The sequence below is a fragment of the Engystomops pustulosus genome, chromosome 5, assembly GCF_040894005.1.
Source record: "Engystomops pustulosus chromosome 5, aEngPut4.maternal, whole genome shotgun sequence".
Classification (NCBI taxonomy): domain Eukaryota; kingdom Metazoa; phylum Chordata; class Amphibia; order Anura; family Leptodactylidae; genus Engystomops; species Engystomops pustulosus.
Genome location: NC_092415.1, coordinates 79,661,212 through 79,675,120, shown reverse-complemented (window position 1 = coordinate 79,675,120; position 13,909 = coordinate 79,661,212).

Genomic DNA, 13,909 nt, shown 5'->3' with positions numbered 1-13,909 from the left:
TAGAGAAGATTCTACGCAGATTCTACTGGCCGGGATGTTACCGGGAGGTCAGAGATTATTGTCAGTCATGTCCTACTTGCCAAGTAACTTCCCCGGTGGCAAACTTTCGCAGCCCCCTAATACCATTGCCAATTATCGAAGTACCCTTTGAGAGGGTTGCCATGGATTTGGTAGGACCTCTGGTAAAATCGGCTAGGGGTCATCAGTATATACTAGTGCTAGTGGATTATGCTACCTGGTATCCAGAGGCCGTTCCCCTGAGAAAGGCCTCCTCCAAGGTTATTGGCAGAGAATTGTTTCAGATATTTTCTAGAACAGGGCTACCTAAGGAGATTCTGACTGACCAAGGGACTCCATTCATGTCCAGGGTCATGCAGGATCTCTGTAAGGTTCTGAAGGTTACTCAACTACGCACCTCTGTTTACCACCCACAGACAGATGGGTTGGTGGAATGTTTCAACAAGACCTTGAAGGCTATGTTAAAGAAGTTAGTTCAGAAAGATGGCAGGGACTGGGATTACCTTTTACCTTACCTGTTGTTTTCCATTAGGGAGGTACCCTTTAAGCCTCCACAGGGTTCTCTCCATTTGAGCTGTTGTATGCCCGACACCCATGTGGTCTGTTAGACATAGCAAAAGAGACATGGGAGAGCGAAGTTACACCCTACAAAAGTGTCATTGAACATGTTGCCCAATTACAGGATCGAATAGCTCAGGTCACTCCTATTGTCAAAGAGTATATCCTGCAGGCTCAAGAAGCACAGGCTAGAGTCTATAACAGATCGGCTCGTATTAGACAGTTTAGTCCGGGGGATCGAGTTTTGGTGTTAGTACCTACGGCGGAGAGTAAATTCTTGGCGAGATGGCAAGGGCCTTATGAGGTTGTCGAGAGGGTGGGCGAAGTTAACTATCGAGTTCATCAGCCAGGCAGAAGAAAACCCTATCAGGTCTATCATATTAACTTGCTTAAAGGGGTATTCCGGGAATATGAACGTCTGACACAAAACCCTTGATGATATAAATAAATGAATACAACAATACTCAATGTCATTAGTCACAAAACGGAGCTAAAATAATATGATTTTGTGATTTACAAAATTTATGGCCTCTCTAAAGTAGGTGGAGTTATCACTAAATGGCCGCCACTGGAAACTACAAGTTCCATGATCCTTTAGTTCTCAGTAACTCCTCCTCCCTGTTATGCGCTACTCCCTGCGATGATGTAACAGGTTTTCTTGCTCTGTTACCATAGTAATGATGTGTAACTGCCATCACCACAACACTGACCATACTGGATGCACTGCAACCAACCGACTACAGCCAAACATAGTGGTGATCACATGACCCTGCCCAGGCAGGTACAGGACATGTGATGTGGACATGTGACCAGCGGCCATCTTCTTTTCTGCGACGGACCGCGCGGAGGAAATTAACGGACTGATTAAAGGGCCGGTAGCATTTTAATTCTTCATTACAGTCTATGTCATCAGCATTTTCTGCTAAGCGGAGCAAAATTTTAAATAACAACCAATTACATATTCGCTTATATTTTGAGTGCCCACTTGTATATGAATTATGCTGATTCCTGGAATACCCCTTTAAGCCCTGGAAACATAGAGATGCCCCAGAGGCCTCTTGCCTTCTGGCCCAATCAGAGGTCAACACAGAGAATGTGAAGATAGCAGAGACCCTGTCCTCTTCTCAAAAACACCAATGCAGACAATTGTTGGAGAAAAATAGAGATCTATTCACAGAAGCACCAGGGATAACTAATGTAATTGAACACGAGATAGTTACTGAGCCTCATGTGAGAGTGAACCTAAAACCATATCGGATTCCAGAGGCCAGGAGGGCAGTCATCACCAAGGAAGTGCACAGAATGCTGAAACTAGGGGTCATTGAGGAATCTAAAAGTGGGTGGTCCAGTCCCATAGTGCTAGTCCCAAAGCCCAATGGAGAGTGGCGATTCTGTAATGATTGTAGCAAATTAAATGAGGTGTCAAAGGTAGATGAATACCCCATGCCTCAGGTAGATGAGCTTATTGAGAGGCTAGGGCCAGCCCGGTATATCACTACCTTAGACCTCACCAAGGGGTATTGGCAAATTCCCTTATCTAAGGAAGCCAGGGAGAAGACAGCCTTTTCCACACCTGAGGGATCCTTCCAGTATGTCAGGATGCCGTTCGGTTTGCAGGGGGCCCCAGCCACCTTCCAAAGGGCTATGGATCGGGTATTAAGACCTCACAGAGAATAATCAGCTGCTTACTTGGATGACATAGTGATCTTTAGCCGGGATTGGGAGAGTCATCTTGGTAAAATCCAAGCAGTCCTGAATGTGCTCAGAAAGGCCGGTTTTACTATAAATCCAAATAAGTGTGCCATTGGGATGGAAGAAGCCAAATACTTGGGTATGTTGTAGGGAGAGGTGAGATTAAGCCCCAGATAAATAAGGTAGAAGCCATCCAGGACTGGCCACGCCCACTTACAAAGAAACAAGTGAGGGCATTTCTCGGTATTGTGGGTTATTATATGAGATTTATCCAAAACTTTGCTGAAATAGCAGTACCCCTTACCGACCTTACAAAGGGAAAAAAATGGCCATGATCAAGTGGTCCCCAGAGGCTGAGGGGGCTTTCCAGAAGCTTAAGGTTGCTCTCTGTAGACAGCCAGTGTTGATAGCCCCTGATTTTTCTTGTGAGTTTGTGGTGCAAACAGATGCATCAGAGGTGGGCCTAGGGACTGTAATGTCGCAGGTGGTAAATGGGGAGGAACATCCAGTGTGCTATCTCAGTAGAAAGCTGTCCCCAGTGGAACGTAACTATTCAATAATCGAGAGAGAATGCTTGGCCATCAAGTGGGCCCTAGATTCGTTTCAGTACTACCTCCTGGGTCGAAAGTTCACGCTTCTCTGAAATGGCTAAGAGAGAAAAGGGGTAACAATGCCCATGTGACCCATGTGACCCATTGGTTCTTGGCTCTGCAAGGCTTTAATTTTACAGTGGAGCATAGGCCTGGCAAATTACAAGGTAACGCAGATGCGTTGTCTAGGGTTTATTGCATGCTGGCTGAAGGTGCCCAGACCCCCTGTGTTGGGCAGGGGGGGTGGTATGTAGAAAGGCACAAGGTGTTGTGGTGGATGGTAGATACGTGTCACCGTGGTGCCTGGCCTCGGTGAAGTAAAAACCAGTATTGCTGGTGTCAGCGGCGTTCGGCCACTGACACTTTTGTTATTTTAGCATAGCTGCAATGCAACTGATCCGGGACGGGTTTTTCTGGAGCAGTCACAGTGCTGGGTGGGATGGCTGCCCCCACGTTCCAGGCCAGGGCTTGCAGCCCTATGTAAAGCCACCTGTGTCAGGAGAAGGTGGGTGGTTCCCTACCTGTGTGTAGCTGAGTGGAACACATGGAATAGCAGAGCCAGAGCTGAGCCTTGCTGTGTGGGGAAGTCTGAGGACTGAAAAGGTGCTCCTAACCCAGGAGGGTGAAGTACGGTACTGTGCCTTTGAATGTGAACTGTGCTTGATAACATGGACTGAGATTTATCATATGGACTATTTTGTTTTGCCGGCTGGAGCCAGCCCTTTTCCCTGTTATTTTTATGTCTAAATAAAGACACCTGTTTTGTTCACCTGAAAGACTAATATTTCACTCTGCAGTATCACTGGCTGTCCTTAAGGTTCTAAAAGATGATTGTCTAATAGTAGCGATAAAAATCATAAACATTTTTGTTATATTATATAAAAGGAAAACAACATCCAACAAAGAAAATTAGTAACAAATGTAAAAGAAGTGAGCAGTGGAAAGAGTTAAATTTCACCTACAATCCTAACAAAGCATATGGGTTTTGAGAAAGAGACAGGTGTTTGATGATGCACAGATGTTTGAGAAGGTCAAAAAGATGAATTGTTTATAATAAAAAGAACAGGTGCAAAAGATAGAATATGCTTAATTTGCTTCTCTTTCCACCCCCAAAACTGTGACCATGTCCAACATTTCTAAATGGACCTAAATATGTGTTCATAACATTTCCACTTTTGTCCATGGGCTATGTCTGGTATGGAAGTGTATCCCCAGTTATAAATAAGCCTAATGTACAATACTGGACATAATCCAAGAATGCATTTATAAAATAAAAAGACCCTTTTACTATTTGACCTCTGGAGGGCTCACACGACAGATGTTGCAGTAACTGCCACAATCTTTGTTCAGTTCCAAACCCGCAAGCCGAACCCCAGTGACATAATCTAAGAGGCTCCAGGCCAGAGGAAGGGTGTAGTAGAAAATCTGTATAATAGCAATATTTTAGGAGTGATCAAACCAGCTTGGACTAAAAATAGTGGAATAAAAAAAAAATGTATAAAAAAATATGCTCTATCCACAACAACTATACAGCTTTTCTACTTTAAAGTGTACTACATCCTGTACATTCCAATGTAAGGCTTGGAGCGGACTAAACTATAAACATTTTATGAACAAGACATTCTATGGTAACTTGCTGAATACCAACTTACTTGTCACTTTATGGGGCTCATTTACTAAGGATTGTGCTGCTCACTTTCGTCAGACTGTGCGGCGTTTTCTGCATGGCTGTGACAGGTATTTAGCAAGTGTCTGGGATTTTGGTGCACGTGATCGATTTTTGGTGCAGCTGCACTGGCTTCCATGCGACACAAATTTGGGGTGTACTGTCGGGTGATCTGACTGATTCGGACTGAGACCAGGATTTAACATTCAAATTGTGTCACAAGCCCAAGCACTTACATGCACAACGAAAAAGATGGTGGACTCTGTCGGACTTGAACGGGGAAGCGACACATGCACGATATCGGGCGCACAATGTTAGTTAATGCACAGTGCATTATCGTTGGACAATGCACTTTCTGTGAACTCCGCAGCCGTGTAAGCCCATATGTCTGGATTATCAAGCCCAGTTGGACGAAGTTTTTTCAGGACCCTGGACACCAGCATAATAGTAAATACATTGGGGCACATTAACTTACCCTTCCCGCCGCGATCCCCAAGGTGCGTTGTCCGACGAGGATTTGGAGCTGCCGCGATTCACTAAGATTGTGTGTCCAATTTCCTGCATGCGTCGCTTCCCTGCTGAGGTCTGCCGGAGTTCACCTTTGTCCTCCCGGTGCATGTGAGTGCTTGGCTTGTGACACAATTTTGAATGTTAAATCCCGCGCGTTGTCCGAATCTGACGGCCGATGGCCCGCCCCCTGATTTGTGTCGCGTGAAAGCTGGCACCAATGTGCCAAAATCCAATCACGTGCGACAAAAGGCCCTTCTAAATGCAGCGCACATTGGAAATCGTCGGATATTCTGATGATAGTGCGGTCCGCGGACCCTTTGTAAATGAGCCCCATTATATTACTGTTGCCCCAGCCTAGTTATACAAAGGCCCATATTTATTAAAGCCCCTGCACCAGTTTTTTTGTATGACTTTGCATGTTCTTTTCAGTGCAAACTGCTTGCACAGGTATTTATAAAGTGTCCATAATTCATGAATCTGGCACGTCCTGCACACTCCACAAGCAAACTGCACTTGGTATCGTTTGCACTGTTTTTGATAAATGTGGGCCATTTGTATTTGTTTGTAAATTTTTGTACAGTGATATATCATATATTATTATACTTTATTTAATCACATTTTATTTCATTTTAATTATATGTCTCGTTCTCGTTCTCGTTTATGCTATTGCATTTATTTTCCAATATGTGTTCATACTGGGTCAGTGTAGGTTTGCATTATTGCAGTGTAAGGCTACATTCACATTAAAGTATGGGGAAAGTATATACAGCCAGTGTATATACGGCGTATATACATCCCCCAAACATCACAATGGCCTCAGGGTGCCCCCCCCCCTTACGGTACGGCGGGCATACATCATGTGCATGTAGCCTAACCTTGTCCCAGTGTGAACAGTGTCTTTATTTATATTAAAAAATAGTTTAAAACTGGAAAGGCTCTGCTGGAAAATCTCTATATGATCATCTTATTTGGATCACCTCTTCAATGGAAGGCAGTGGGCATGGATGTTAGGGTAAAATCTCTTTCCGGACCCGCACATATCTTGTCCAATCGAGAGATCAGTGGTGTGAGTATGAAAGTGTTGCTGATGGGTTCCTAAGAATGTAGTAGCCTTCTGAAGAATCTGTGAAATATATCGCATTACTGAAATGCTTAATTACCTCTATGAAACACCCCCTATTCATAGTCTCCCACTTCTTCATCTGCCCACTATCTGTATCCCCCTTATGCCTCCTGCTTTGCAGCACTTTCTGCAATGACTCCCACATCATTACATGGAGTTCACTAGCCTCAACCACACAGCAGTGACAAAGGCACAGTAGTGGAGAAAATGCAGAAGGAATTTGTTTCTGCTGAGTGCCCCTTCATAGACCCCCTCTGCAATCTGCCCTATTGCACCTGATGGGTACTACCAACAGTGATTTTTATGTGCAATGCAAAATATCTATGTAGCAGAAATTCGGAATGCATGTTGGCATAAAAGCCCTAGGCTAAATTAGTCTTATGTAATTTGTGCTGTCAAAGTTAGGTCTATATTCAGAGCAGAAGATCCTGCTGCCTTCCAGGTGGCTCATCCCCAGAAGCATGCTGAGTATAATCCTTGTTAAGTATTTACTGATGCTTATATTACCTTGTTGTAGTGTTGATGTTTATTCAATATTTAATTATGTGCAGTTAAATAAAAAGGATAGATGGGGAGACAGAAGGAGTAAATGATGACACACAAATTTGGGGTTGAACGGCATGTAGGGTGAATAAATAAAGTAACAATCTAGAATTCTAGACGGGGAGGCATGACGGGGTCATTCATTCACCTTGGGCCAAGAACCATTTTCTCTGAGATTATAAGCTTGTGCAACAGCTAAAGAAGCGCATCAAATGTGTAGAAATGTTAAGTGATGCATTTTCCAAAAATTTAAGCTGTATTGTCATTTTGAATTTTGGAGGGTTAGCTATATTGTGTCCTGAATTACAGAAAACTTGTTTGCCTAGTTCTGGAGATTTACATAATTTTCCTGCATGTAGATGTTCAACATACAGTGCTGCTCCTTTGTTTTATAGATAGATAGAATCATTTAATTGTACTTTTAATTAAGTTATTTGTAGAGATGAGCGAACATACTCGTCCGAGCTTGATGCTCGTTCGAGCATTAGCGTACTCGAAACTGCTCGTTGCTCGGACGAATACTTCGCCCGCTCGAGAAAATGGCAGCTCCCGCCGTTTTGCTTTTTGGCGGCCAGAAACAGAGCCAATCACAAGCCAGGAGACTCTGCACTCCACCCAGCATGACGTGGTACCCTTACACGTCGATAGCAGTGGTTGGCTGGCCATATCAGGTGACCCTGGAATAGACTAGCCCCTGCCTGCGCTGCTCGGATCATTCTGTGTCTGGATGCCGCTAGGGAGAGAGCTGCTGCTGGTCAGGGAAAGCGTTAGGCTGTTCAATTAGAATAGTGTTAGGCAGGAGTGATTCTACAAGAACCCAACAGCCCTTCTTAGGGCTACAATAACGTTATACTTTTTTTTTTTTTTATTTGCAGCTAGTACCATATTGTGAGGAATTTGCAGGGGGACTTGCTACCGTTGTGTTTAGCTCTTAGTGACACACATATCCACCTCAAACACCAAAGTGGGAAAATTTATTAGGGGTTTGATTTCAATTAGGCACAGTCTGCCATTTACTTTTTATTCTACGTTTATTTTTTCATAACTCAGCGTCATCTCATCTGGCATAGCAGTGTGCTTTCATACTTGGCTAGAAAATAGCCATAGGAGAATCCAAAGGCTTACTTACGCCTACAATAGCGTTATATATATTTTATTTCTGGTTGATCTGCTGGTGGCTGTCCTTGCTGCAGTGCATCTACTACCAAATTGTGAGGAATTTGTAGTGAGACTTGCGACCTTTGTGTTTAGCGCTTAGTGACTCACATATCCATCGCAAAGACCGAAGTGGGAAAATTTATTAGGGGTTTGATTTCAATTAGGCACAGTCTGCCAGTTTCTTTTTATTTTACGTTTATTTTTTTAATAACTCAGCGTCATCTCATCTGGCATAGCAGTGTGCTTTCATACTTGGCTAGAAAATAGCCATAGGAGAATCCAAACGGCTTACTTACGCCTACAATAGCGTTATATATATTTTATTTCTGGTTGATCTGCTGGTGGCTGTCCTTGCTGCAGTGCATCTACTACCAAATTGTGAGGAATTTGTAGTGAGACTTGCGACCTTTGTGTTTAGCGCTTAGTGACGCACATATCCATCGCAAAGACCGAAGTTGGAAATTTTATTAGGGGTTGGATTTCAATTAGGCACAGTCTGCCATTTCCTTTTATTTTACGTTTATTTTTTCATAACTCAGCGTCATCTCATCTGGCATAGCAGTGTGCTTTCATACTTGGCTAGAAAATAGCCATAGGAGAATCCAAACGGCTTACTTACGCCTACAATAGCGTTATATATATTTTATTTCTGGTTGATCTGCTGGTGGCTGTCCTTGCTGCAGTGCATCTACTACCAAATTGTGAGGAATTTGTAGTGAGACTTGCGACCTTTGTGTTTAGCGCTTAGTGACGCACATATCCATCGCAAAGACCGAAGTGGGAAAATTTATTAGGGGTTTGATTTCAATTAGGCACAGTCTGACATTTCCTTTTTATTTTACGTTTATTTTTCATAACTCAGCGTCATCTCATCTGGCATAGCAGTGTGCTTTCATACTTGGCTAGAAAATAGCCATAGCAATAGGATAGCATCGTTTGGTTTTAAAAACTAAAAAGCACAAAAAAACACAAAAAAAAGTTAAAAAAAAATTAAAGTTATAACTTTCATTTTCAAAATGTTTAATCCGAGGGCTAGGGGTAGAGGACGAGGGCAGGGACGTGGGCGTCCAACTACTGCAGGGGTCAGAGGCCGTGGTCCTGGGTGGGGTGAGACACCACCTGCTGATGAGGGAGCAGGGGAACGCCGCAGAGCTACACTCCCTAGGTTCATGTCTGAAGTTACTGGGACTCGTGGTAGAGCACTGTTGAGGCCAGAACAGTGCGAAGAGGTGATGTCGTGGATTGCCGACAATACTTCGAGCAATTTGTCCACCAGTCAGTCTTCCACGCAGTCCACCCATGTCACCGAAATCGGCACTCCTCCAGCTCCTGCACCTCAGCCTCCTCCCCCCCAGTCTGCCCCCTCCCAGGAAAATTTGCCATTTGAACCGGCATACTCTGAGGAACTGTTTTCTGGACCCTTCCCACAGTCACAAACCACTTGTCCGGTTGCTGCTGAGCAATTTTCCGATGCCCAGGTTTTCCACCAGTCGGAGTCTGTGGGTGATGATGAACTTCTTGACGTAGTGGAAGAAGTGTGTAAAGAGGTGTCCGACAATGAGGAGACACGGTTGTCAGACAGTGGTGAAGTTGTTGTCAGGGCAGGAAGTCCGAGGGGGGAGCAGACTGAGGGATCGGAGGATGATGAGGTGACAGACCCAAGCTGGGTTGAGAGGCCGGGTGAACACAGTGCTTCTGAGACGGAGGAGAGTCCTCGACCAGAACAGGTTGGAAGAGGCAGTGGTGGGCCAGACGGAGAGGCAGGGCCAGAGCAGGTGCATCAGCGCCAAATGTGTCACGTAGTGAAGCTCCCGTGGCGAGGGCTCCCGTGGCGAGGGCTAGATTTTCAGAAATCTGGAGGTTCTTTAAGGAAACACCGGATGACCGACGGACTGTGGTGTGCAACCTTTGCCAAACCAGGATCAGCAGGGGTTCCACCACTACTAGCTTAACTACCACCAGTATGCGCAGGCATATGAATGCTAAACACCCCACTCAGTGGCACCAAGCCCATTCACCTCCGGCCGTGCACACCACTGCTCCTTCCCCTGTGTCAGCTGATAGTCAGCCCCCTGCCCAGGACCCTGGCACAAAAAACCCCATCGTCGCCTCCACGATCCTCCACAGCATCCACCAGCGTTCAGCTCTCCATACCCCAGACGCTGGAGCGGAAACGGAAATATAGTGCAACCCACCCGCACGCCCAAGCCCTTAATGTCCACATCTCCAGATTGCTTAGCCTGGAGATGCTGCCCTATAGGCTAGTAGAGACCGAGGCCTTTCGCAACCTCATGGCGGCGGCCGCCCCTCGGTATTCGGTCCCCAGCCGCCACTACTTTTCCCGATGTGCCGTCCCAGGCCTGCACCAGCACGTGTCAGACAACATCATCCGTGCCCTGACCAACGCCGTTTCTGACAAGGTCCACCTGAGCACGGACACGTGGACGAGTGCTGCCGGGCAGGGCCACTATATATCGCTGACGGCACATTGGGTTAACTTGGTGGAGGCTGGGACCGAGTCTGACCCTGCGGCTGGTCATATACTGCCGACGCCGAGGATTGCGGGGCCTACCTCGGTCCAGGTCTTTCAGGCCTACTATGCCTCCTCCTGCTCCCACCCCTCCTCCACCTCCTCCTCGGAACTACCATCCGTGGGCATGGCGCCATCAGTCGCTAGCTCTAGGCACAGCAGCAGTGCCGTCGCTAAGCGACAGCAGGCGGTGCTCAAACTGCTGAGCCTAGGCGATAAAAGGCACACCGCCCAAGAACTATTACAGGGCATCACGGCGCAGACTGATCTGTGGCTGGCACCGCTGAACCTGAAGCCAGGCATGGTTGTGTGTGACAGCGGCCGTAACCTGGTGGCGGCTCTGCAACTCGGCAGACTGACACAAGTGCCATGCCTGGCCCATGTGTTAAATCTGATAGTTCAGCGTTTCCTCAAGACATACCCCAATCTGTCTGATCTGCTCACAAAGGTGCGCCACATCTGTGCGCATTTCAGGAAGTCCAGCACAGATGCTGCCACTCTCAGGGCAGCGCAGCGCCGCCTCCAACTGCCCGCTCACCGACTGTTGTGCGACGTGCCCAAGAGGTGGAATTCAACATTAACCATGTTATCCAGAGTTTACCAGCAGCGCAGAGCGATTGTAGACTGCCAGATGTCAACTTCCACCAGAACTGGTAGTCAGGTCAGTCAGCTTCCTCAAGTCTACAATGAGGAGTGGACGTGGATGTCTGATATCTGTCAGGTGCTGAGTAACTTTGAGGAGTCAACACAGATGGTCAGTGGCGATGCCGCCATCATCAGCCTCACCATCCTGCTGCTTGGCCTGTTGAAAAACTCTCTGATCAGCATGAAGTCGGAAGCTTTGCGCTCGTCACAAGAGACGGGGGAAGAAGATTCCCTTGTTGATAGCCAAAGCACCCTTAGGTCTGTTTCTCAGCGCATATCGGAGGAGGTGGAGGAGGATAAGGAGGAAGAGGAGGAGAATGTTGGCGAGACACAAGAGGGGACCATTGTTCAGTCCTTCACTGTTCAGCGTGTATGGGCAGAAGAAGAGGAGTTGGAGGAGTTGGAGGAGGAGGAAATGGACAGTCAGGCCAGTGAGGGGAGTGAATTCTTACGCGTTGGTACTCTGGCGCATATGGCAGATTTCATGCTAGGCTGCCTATCCCGTGACCCTCGCATTCAAAGAATTTATTCCAGCACCGATTACTGGGTATTCACTCTCCTGGACCCACGGTACAAGCAAAATCTTTCCACTCTCATCCCTGGAGAGGAAAGGAGTGTGAGAATGCATGAATACCAGCAGGCCCTGGTGCACAAGCTGAAACACTATTTCCCTTCTGACAGCGCTAGCGGCAGAGTGCGTAGTTCTGCGGGACAAGTAGCGAGGGAGAGTAGGCGAGCAGGCAGCTTGTCCAGCACTGGCAAGGGTACGCTTTACAAGGCTTTTGCCAGCTTTATGTCACCCCAGCAAGACACTGTCACCTGTCCCCAGTCTCGGCAGAGTAGGGCTGATCTTTACAGAAAGATGGTGAGGGAGTACGTAGCTGACCATACCATTGTCCTAAATGATCACACAGCTCCCTAAAACTACTGGGTTTCAAAGCTGGACATGTGGCACGAACTGGCGCTGTACGCCTTGGAGGTTCCTGCCTGCCCTGCCGCTAGCGTGTTGTCCGAGCGGGTTTTCAGTGCAGCTGGTGGCATCATCACCGATAAGCGTACACGCATGTCGACTGACAGCGCTGACAGGCTGACGCTTATTAAGATGAATAAAGCCTGGATTTCTCCTAATTTCCAATCTCCACCAGGTGAAGGAAGCTCAACCTGAATAATTTATGCACTCCTCCTCCTCCTCATTTTCCTCCTTCTCTTCCTCTTTGTACACTAAAGCAGAGGAAACTGGCTATTTTTTGACAGGGCCCACTGGCTCTAGCTATAGTACTTTATGCATTTAATTTTTCTGGAGGGCCACCTACCCGGTCCTCTGTTTTAAACAATTTTTTGGACTGCCACATACAGGCACTCGATCTATTTCATTTTTCTGGAGGGCCACCTACCTGCTCCTCTGGTTTGAAAACTTTTTTGGACTGCCACATACAGGCACTCAATCTATTCCATTTTTCTGGAGGGCCACCTACCTGCTCCTCTGGTTTGAAAACTTTTTTGGACTGCCACATACAGGCACTATCCAAATTAAATTGTCTCCATAGCAGCCTCCACACGTTGTCTCCATTGCTACCTCCAAAAGTCATCCATATAGCTGCCTCCATACATCGTCCCCTTATCAAACGAGGTGTGTCAGGCAGAAATTTGGGTTGTTTTCATGGATTCCACATCAAAGTTGTTAACTTTGTCGCCACCCTGCTGTGTTATCCACAAAATATACTGGCAAACTTTTACCATTTACGGATATTATTTCAGTGCTTCTTGCGCATCTGTTTACATTCCCCTCACCCGCCATATCCCAAACTTATAAGAACGCTACTACACTTAACTTGGTGCAGGCTGGGACCGAGTCTGACCCTGGGGCTGGTCATATACTGCCGACGCAGAGGATTGCGGGGCCTACCTCGGTCCAGGTCTCAAAGGCCTATTATACCTCCTCCTCCTCCCACCCCTCCTCCACCTCCTCCTCCTCCGAATTACCATCCGTGGGCATGGCGCCATCAGTCGGTAGCTCTAGGCACAGCAGCAGTGCCGTCGCTAAGCGACAGCAGGCGGTGCTCAAACTGCTGAGCCTAGGCGATAAAAGGCACACCGCCCAAGAGCTATTACAGGGCATTTCACATCAAACTTGTTAACTTTGTCGTCACCCCGCTTTGTAATCCACAAAATATACTGGCAAACTTTTATCATTTACCGATATTATTTCAGCGCTTCTTGCGCATCTGTTTACATTCCCCTCACCCGCCATATCCTAAACTTATAAGAACGCTACTACACTTGATCTTATACAAAAGGTTCTTAGAAGTGCTGTTTGGGGAGTAGCCTAGAGACATGGGCTTGGATTGGCGAAAGCTCGCCTGGCAGCGGAGCGCCAGCTCCATGCCAAGATCCAACTAACATAGTTTTAACTGCAGCACCTTTAATCTACTACTAGTTCACTGCCTCCATACATGGTCCCCTTATCAAACGAGCTGTGTCAGGCAGAATTTTGGGTTGTTTTCATGGCTTCCACATCAAACTTGTTAACTTTGTCGCCACCCTGCTGTGTAATCCACAAAATATACTGGCAAACTTTTATCATGTACCGATATTATTTGAGCGCTTCTTGCTCACCTCCTTTGGTTCCTCTCTGCCACCCATTGGTTTGAAGCCTGAGTCCATTTAGGGTATGTCGCCATGCCACTCTCTAGCCTGCCGCTGCTGCCGCTGCCTCTGCATGCCGTCCCCTATAGTGTCAGGGTCAATTATTGGATGTTTTAGATGCTATCTAGCTTCATTCTGTCACTCTGTCATGGCCATGCTGTTGCCCATAATTTTGGCATAATGGTGCATTTGAGCAGCCTCAGAGGCATCCATGCATGCTGCCCCTGCTG